Here is a 9,546-nt window from a genome sequence, read left to right as displayed (position 1 = left end):
TTAGGAACTTAGTTCTAAAACTAAATGCATAATATCTTGTACCCAGACGTGTCGGTAAATACTGTACTTTTTACACGACTATAATAGGTATATAATATATACAAAGCTAAGATTTTTATGTTGATCCCTAGTTTTGTCGTTATATGGGTGTACCTACATTAAATTCAAAAACATGCGCATATCCAAAACATTTTAAATTATCCAAATTCCGTTATATATGTAACAATATTTAGATTGATTAACCTTTTTTTCTAAATTATTGTAGTTTCCTTTTATCTGAAAATACAGCTCAAGTGGTCAGACTGATATTTAGTTACGTTTAAATGTCTACTATTCAATAATATTATTGAAGGCTGTGTGAGGCAATTTATAACCTTATATAAATTGTGCAGTATAGAGGAATATAAAATATTAAAATATTAGTATTTTAACCCCTGGCTTCACGGATATGATTCAACTTACTAGCCCTAAATATTGATTGATAAATGTGATATCCCTCATTATTTATTTACACATGTATAATCACCTACCGATTTGAATTAGTCACCCCTAAAAAAAAATCACAGGCCAAGCCCACGTGCACACTTTGGAAATGACAAAACAATTTTGGACCCAGTCAGAACAATTAATATTATTATTTAAAAAAAAAAAACTTATCGCTTACCTGTACATTTGCAAAATAATTTCAGGATTTCCAGTTGGTAAAATTGCGAGTCGGTGAAACAACGATATATACTTATTATAATGAAACTGTCACCAATGTTTCCGGAAACGAATTTATTGACTTTTTCACGCTCTAATGTGCAGTCCCTGTGAAATTTAAATGAAGACGTATGACGAAATGTTTTTAAAAAAAAAACGCGTGAAATAATACCATATAGACAGTAGTTTAGTGGAGGTTATACGCTGGTAATGGGAGTTCATACGGCATATATTCACTTCCTGAGTATATAATATTATACATAGGAATAAAATAAAAGTCAATACGTGGCAATATGGCTGTATAGACTCGCATAAGTAAGGATAATCATGGCTGAAAATACGTTGCTTATAAAACACACGTAAATAGTATAATATTATTATCCTACAATATCTTATAATTTAATACAAATGACTAATTCGAAAACCTATATCATTGATAATCGATCCAAAAATATAAATGTGTAAGTCTAATATCTTCTTTTACGGCTGAACACGGATTACCAGTTCTTAAATAGAAGTTTATAAATAATGTATTTTTACTAATAAATAATTTTAATGGTAGTATAATATAGCATTTTAAAGTTTAGTATATACGTAATAAAATGTAATAAATACATAATGTACATATTAACGAACATAAATATAAATAGACCACCCACTTGATGTGAGTAGAGCCTTAAATCATACGTGAAAAACCGCAAGTTGGTAAATAACCAAAGATCATAGTTGATGCATGATAAAAGTTAAACCGTAGTAATTTAAAATAGTTTAATTTATCAGATTGAAAAAAATATATGTACCTTAATTCCGTATTAAATTTCATTGAAACTGACAAGAACTGTAAAATATTAAAGGAATATTAATCGTTACGCACTATATTGTTTTAACTTTTAAATAATATAAATACAAAATAATGATCGTTTTTATAATCAATTTTAAAACCTTTTAATTAAACAATAGGCTTAAATATTTAGATATTGTTATTTATTTTTAGTTTAATAGAAAGATTTTAGTTTGGGAATAATGGATAGAGCCTCCATAATATCATACAATGTATAGTGTTAATAATTAAACATATTCCTAAGGACATATTTACGACTTCGCCACTGGATTTAGGTTAGGTACACATACAATATAGTGTCTGCTATACAAAGGACGAAGAGCATGATTTTAATTTATGTTTGTTTTTACTGCCTTAGACTTAGACACGGAATGAAAACAAATTGTTTAGGTAGCTACATATTATGTTCGTGTAAAGTATAAAAAAATAACCTCATGAACAGTGTACACAAAATACATTTAAAACATATAAATTAATTGTATCTAAACAAAAAAAAATTGTAAATTCTAAACAGGTACAATTATGGTAAATCGTTCGTGAATAGTGATAACTGATAACCTATCATATACGAGTTGTAGAGTTGTATATCGATACGCAGTTATATTTTCAAAATACTACAGCATATATTTTACATCTTACAAATTAGGTTTGTTTTAAGAGTTACTCAATAATTTAATTGATTGTCTATAATTATTAACTATTAACTATTATTAGCTTTAAGATAAATAAAATAAATTTTAGTATATTTTAATAACCTTTGCAACTCTACACATTAATATCAAAATGTTTCTATTACCTAATCGTGTTATAACTACAATACAAAAATATAAAAGTAAAATACAAAAGTATCTATCTACAATATATTATTCACAATTTTCAAAAGCCGCACATAAACTAATTTTACAATAAAATAAAATAATAAAAATATTAAGAAATAATAAACAATTAATAACTATTAACAAAAAACTTTATTCACGTCAAACATAATTTTTAGTACGCTGAATATTAATCTATATATTAGAATAAGTACAAATATAACATTCTATGATCCGCCGTATATTTATTAAGAGCAGCAGAAAATCAAACGTCGGAAAAACCTTTTTGTCCGTTTCCAAAAAGACCCGCGTTTATTTTTAAGGATTATTGATGCCGCGTTATACGAATCGTCGGCCGAAATTTGCATTTCTATTTCGATAGGCGTCACGTTTATCGAAATATTCGTCAATGAAACTGATCTACTCGCTGACGGACCAGTGACTTCAACGGGGTTCACCATCGGTCACCACATCCGACGGGCCTTCGTTGTGCGTATCATCATCGGAATGCTGGCGTAACGACGACGGGGGAGCCGACATCATCACAGCAGCGTTTACGATCGCGATCATACGCCGTCCTGCGTAATTAAATAATACAAAATACAAGCCCCTAAATAAATCCGCTCCTAGTACCTAATATATATTATTCATAAAAAAAAAATGTAAATTATGTCTTATATGTGTATAAAAATGTAATAAATAAGTAATGGCATACGAGTTACGGTATTTAGACCGAGATGAGTAAAGAGTAATCCGCCTGTGGTGGATTGAATATAGTAGTTACTTTGTATATTTTTGAATTTGATTCAAACCATTATTTAAATGTTTCTAAAAACAATCACAAGTGTTTTTTGATTCAATTTTTTTATTTGTGTAACATTGCCCCATTAGTTACAAAAAATAAAATAATTTTATAATTAGATGATATTTTAGACCTATAATCTATACATGGTTATATTTATCGAAATAACTGACAACATTGTGCAGAATCAGTAAATAATAAATTAAATATTATTATCTTTATATAAAAATAAACTACTGTACAGGTGGGTACGGCCAGCTCTATTATGTTGGCAAGATTTACGGATTTTTAGTTGAGTCTAATCAGTGATACTATCACGGAAATTATTATACATAATATTATAGCTACTGTTAATATTATGATTATCTCTGTTTCTAATGTGCATACTTTGAATGAAAGTTTACGAAAAAAAAATCTGTACGCTGCAGATATAAAATATGATAATTGATAAAACTAACGTTATACTATTGTAGTATTGTAGTAACACATCTCAGTATCATAATTATTACAACGCGAGCGGTATTTTTTGTCGACTGTAGTACTTTTACTTTTTAAGGACTTGGCAATGAAGATGGAAACAAAAACTTTTGGAATAAAAAAAAGCACACACGCCAGTTTTTATTTAAGTACTGATTTGATGTTAAATCGATGTCTTGCACTTGAACAGCATGAACACATTTATTGTTTCAATTGAAACCATTTAAAAATGTGTATTATATTGTACTTTTATATTATTATGTCTTATACATAAAATAAATGGACCAATACAGATATTTGAAATAAAGTTAATAGATACTTTTTTTAAATAATGAGCGTTTACTGGTGAAATAATCGTCTTTTATATAAGTAGATTATATTTTTTATTATAATAATACGGTAAGTTTAGGTGACCTACACTAATATAATATACCTAATATTATTATTATTATTATATAAATTAAATTAAAATTCGTTGTGACCGTTCTGTCATAAAATATATTTTGATTATACCGTGGTCTGTGGTTTAGTATTTCGATACTTATTGATATAGAATATATAGATACGTATAAAATACCCCGCTAAAAGTAGGTAAGTATTTAGTTATTAAATCGAAAATTTATTAAATTAAGACGACTTCTGTTTACTCGTATTTACTTGCGTCGATGTTCATAAAATAAAAACGTAAATTAAAAGTTTTATTGATTGTAGAAAAAGTTAACAAACAACGCGCTAGGTCAGTGGTAATTGTAAAAAATAAGTGACAACTGTAGTTTATTATAAGTTAGCAAATCAACATAGTCAACCAAAAAAAAAAAAAAATAGTTATTTTACACACTATATTTAAAAACCTATGGATAATGACAGTTGCTATTGGATAAAACGAATGATAAAAAAAATACCTGTATCAAAAATGTATTAATTAAAAATAATAAAAACATAATAATATCGTTTCCACATATTATGTAAATGCATAATATATATAGCTAAAGGTATATTACTTATAGGTTTTATTTTGATGTGAAACATCTAATGGCGCGGTACGGTAGTGAGACTGACTATGGCGTGGCGACGCCGCACTCGTGGCTAGTCGGCTCAATTCGCCGAAGCTCGGCAAAAAAAAAATAATAATAATTAAATAATAATAATAATTATAATAATAATTTTCAATATTATTACAAAATAAAAATTGTTGATGTTTCATATATGCCAGGCGTCCCGCGACGGCTCAGTTTTTTTTAAATATTATGTTTTTCGAACTATAAACCTTGATGATTAGATTGTTATCTTATTCTCATCTAGATTAGTATAATACCAAAGTCGTATTTTACCTTAACAATATTTATTATTTAAGTTTACTTACATTTGTATGCGGGATGATAATATTATTATTATTATGAGCCATTTCTTATCGCATCTGGTGAAATTACGGCTAATAGGGAACGATACATCATAATATATTATTATTTATTATTGAGAACCGATAAAACGCAAGACAGTATACGCGTGCAACTATACTAAATCTAACTCATACAGTCGGCTGACGTTTCGCCTATAAATTGTAATGATCAACATAAATCGAATATTAAAATTATTATACAAAATATATAATTACCGACAGCTGCTGCTGCAGTAATTTTCACACAGACCAATATTAATTGTATACAACATAATATTATTATCATTACCGAATTGGCTTTCTAAAGGAACCTAAAGGTTTAATTCGTTTCGGTGTTTAGATCTCTGGTTAAATAAACAACGAATAACTATTATACCGGGATAAGACGTAGCGTTATATATGTGAGCAAATTGAATTTGTTAATATTGGTATAATATTATTCGCTGTGTACACCGTCGATTGACTTTAAATTTAAATTAACGTTATTTTCTACAAATAAATATAAAACTAAAACGCAACAATAACAATAAAAGCAACAAAAGAAACCATAAAAGATTCACGGGGTTGGAAAACAATTATAATATATTTAATAAAAATATTGTGTAAAAAAGAACGTCAACTGCAAATTATTTTTAAAAATGTGCTACAAAACTGCGCGCCATGACGTAAAAAGAAACGGGCTACTGTCGAATCACTGTCCTGTTCTTACACTGTACCTAATGCGAATAACGTGACTCATCTATTTTTTTGGGCGAATGCAATACAACACCACAACTATAGCGTATAATTTTGACAGGAAAATAATTCGAATTAGTTGCGAATTGTAAATTTGCAATATACTGCTTGTCACCGAACAGTTTACAGTGGGAGAAATAATTATAAGGCAGATCGAAAACGATAGAGTGATTTACACATTATTTTATTATAATTTATATTCCGCTGTCATTTTACGTACGCAATCGTATTGACGAGTTACAAAATAGATCTCTACACGTAAGAATAACAAGTTTTCAGGAATTCTATATCGTGGACACCAAAAATTATATTCATAAATAAGAAATGGAAATTCAACAAAGAAAAACATACAATTATTAACAAAATTCCAATAAGCAATAGCAATCAAAAAATATAATAACCTATTATAAAATGTATAAATAATTAAGTATACAATGAAAGGTACTTATATAAATAAAATTATAAACGTTATAATAAGTATCTACGGCATTCTACGCCTGTCCAATTAAAATGTACTCCACCCCTACCCCGTACATGCACACACATAATTATGCCACTTGGTACCTGAAAAACCACGGCTTAGCCGATTAATAATATTAATATTCATCTTGTAAATATTGTAAAAAAAAAAAATACAAATACAAATACAAATTATAGAAATTAAGATAAAATAATAATATTATCGTCGTGAATTTTCTATAACGGTATTATACAGTTACTATTATTATCAAATATACTCAAACTAAATCATTTACAAGTTATTTCTATTGTTTATTGCTTAAAATCTTATCCACTTACATATTCATCTAAAGGCTTCTTAAAAGTTTTAAAATCTCACTGCCCTGCCCAAAGTTTTTATGCAGCCCCTTTACCTCATCCTATACCCTCAAATGTCACTATAATGACTATTTGAATACAAAAGATTTTCAAGAACTTATAACATTCAACATTTGATACATGCGTTTCAATTATTCAGTTTCTTTGTTATAAAATAATTGTCTAGTTTATAAACTTTAGAAATAGGCAACAAGTGGTTTTTCGAATTGATTTTATGGCTGATTTTCCAGAAACTGTACCTGTCCCTTAGTTTTATTCTTTTTCCAGCCATTGTTTTTATATTTTGTATCCAAAAAGAATTCTAATTGTATCAAACAAAGCACAAAATAATTATCATACAACACTTAACAGCTATAAAGTATAAATCATAAACAACAATAAAACTGAGAATAAGATTTAAAAATATTAAACTAATGGACTCAGTTAAGTACAGTGCTTGATTTTGAGAGGGAGGGAGCGCGAACTAAACTAATTTTTTGAATACACTAGCGTACCCCTTCTTCCTAGTGTTAACCCCACACAATAGTTATGTGAGTTATATTAAAATGCTAGGGACGCTACTTTCTTTCCAAGTCAAGCACTGGCTATGCCAGAATATATAGCTAAGGTGCCTTGATTAATCTAATAACAAAAAATGTAAGAACCTTTTTGAAATCTGATTTAAATTTTAAAATAACAAATACATTGTATACATACCTCAAAACCAAAATCATTGCTGTTGCTATTGCTATAACCATAACTCGTGTTGTTCAAAATTATAATTTACTTAATTTAATATCTGTGACTTTATCAATAATAGATTAGATACCAAGTATTTTAACAAAAATTTGATTTTCACATACGATATCGTGATATGATAAATAATATTAATCTCTCGATTGATGAATTACAATGGACGATAATTGTGGATTGCGATTTGAATATTAATGGCTTCCGCCGATTAATATGTCACTGTCACATTAATGTCTCAATTGTATACAATAAAATAACTGAACATTTTTTGGTTGCTTGTTTTAAAAATTGATTCTGTTTTTAATTAATAAATACAATTATAGGAGACTATTTAGGTATTTGAATAAATAATGTAAAGATACATATCTCTCCAAAGCTTGTAAGAAATAAATGCACGATACATAATACTCGATTTTGAAACTTGGTAACGATATTCTTGGAACGTGAAATAAAGTGGTAGATTATATCTCTAAAATATAAAACACATTTATTTTGGATTTAATGTACATATATTGTTCGAAAAGCAAATCGCAATACAATAGCTTAAATATTTGGGATATTTCGACAATTCGCGTTAAAACAACCTGATCCCTTTGAGCATGTATTATCATATATCTATCATATAGTCCACAGTGCAATTGATCCCCTTCGTCCGACCCCCCCCCCTCACACCGGTACTACAATTGCAATTTACCGACGACGTCGTATTCCACCGCTCACGCAAAATGGGATAAACTAGGTCATTGCAGTTGTGCGGAATACTTATACGGTTGGCAGCGACTTGCAGGCTCGCGAAAGTTTCCCGAACGATTTCCGGCCCAAAACTTGCGGACCAATTTTAAACCAAACATTTGCGGCGCGTCATAATATTAGATAAAAGTGACTTTTCAAAACTTTTGTCCCGTTAGGAGAATGTCGACACTTCGTTCATATTATACAGCGTTGGCGCTGGCTATATCATTGTCATTTATCACTCCCGAGTCCGTTAGAAACACAACTGATTCTGTTGTTTCACGGTTCGTTTTAATTTCAGAGCATTTTTCGACCACATTGAACTCACTGATTATAATACAGTAGAATCCACTTATTTGGGACACCACATAAAGGGGACAACCACTTAATAGGGACAGATAGGCATAGACCAAAACGAATGTATCGGTTTATTAGTTATTCGGTTAATCGGGATAGTTGGATAATGGGGACAAATAGGTCACCGCCCAATGTGTCCCAATTAAGTGGATTCTACTGGATATGTATGTATAATTTTACAACATGTGAGCAATACTTGGTTTATAGCATAAGTTACAAATAAATCCTCTTGTCCACAGCCACTCGATAGAACACATAGTATACGAATACAGAAATTAGTTTTTATAAAAAAATTTTAACGTTCGATAATTCCCATACGGGTATAATATAATGTCTGATCGATTTACATTGCATAAATTAATATTATACCAACTAAGGAACTAAGGTAGGTACTAAAGGTATATATAAAGATATAATTTCACAAGTGAAAACACCCACTGCCTACGTTAATACATGATAATTCATAATACTTATTATGTATCATTAAATTTTTTAATTGGTATTAAATTATGTATATAATATGTTAATACTATATTATATTATAGAGATAATAATGCATAGATCTTTGTATAGAAAATTACGAAATATTTTGTGACATAATTATCAAAATTATTTATAAATTATTGGTATATACCAAGACTTGGAACCTTAATAAGAATTTTACAGTTCCAATTTTGTAAATAACAGCAAGATAGGTATTTAAAAGCATATTATTTTCCTAAACGTAAAAAAATATTTAGGTAAGTACAAAACTTCATATCTAAAATAAAAGATCAAAAAATAGTGGACTTAGTAGGTCAAAAGATCTTTAGCACATTTATTATATCTTTAAAAACATCCAAAACCAAGTTTAAAAAATCCTAGCTTGATATGCGTTGTAAAAAGTTACAATGATTAGTTCATCAGTTTGATACAATCAAATATCTAGTCTATTTGACTCGATTGTCCCTAACAAAAGTGATTTTATTTAAAATTTAAATACCTATATAGTATAGTATGGTTGTCAGATTTTGAAATTACCAAACCTATTTGGTATACAATAATATTGAATAACCATCTTTTTTTTTTTTTTTTTTTTAATAACATAATTATATAAGATAATCATATAATAATATAA

Source organism: Rhopalosiphum padi, chromosome 4 (assembly GCF_020882245.1).
Source record: "Rhopalosiphum padi isolate XX-2018 chromosome 4, ASM2088224v1, whole genome shotgun sequence".
In the NCBI taxonomy this organism is placed as follows: domain Eukaryota; kingdom Metazoa; phylum Arthropoda; class Insecta; order Hemiptera; family Aphididae; genus Rhopalosiphum; species Rhopalosiphum padi.
The sequence above is the reverse complement of the archived record's forward strand: the minus strand, read 5'-3'. Positions refer to the sequence as shown.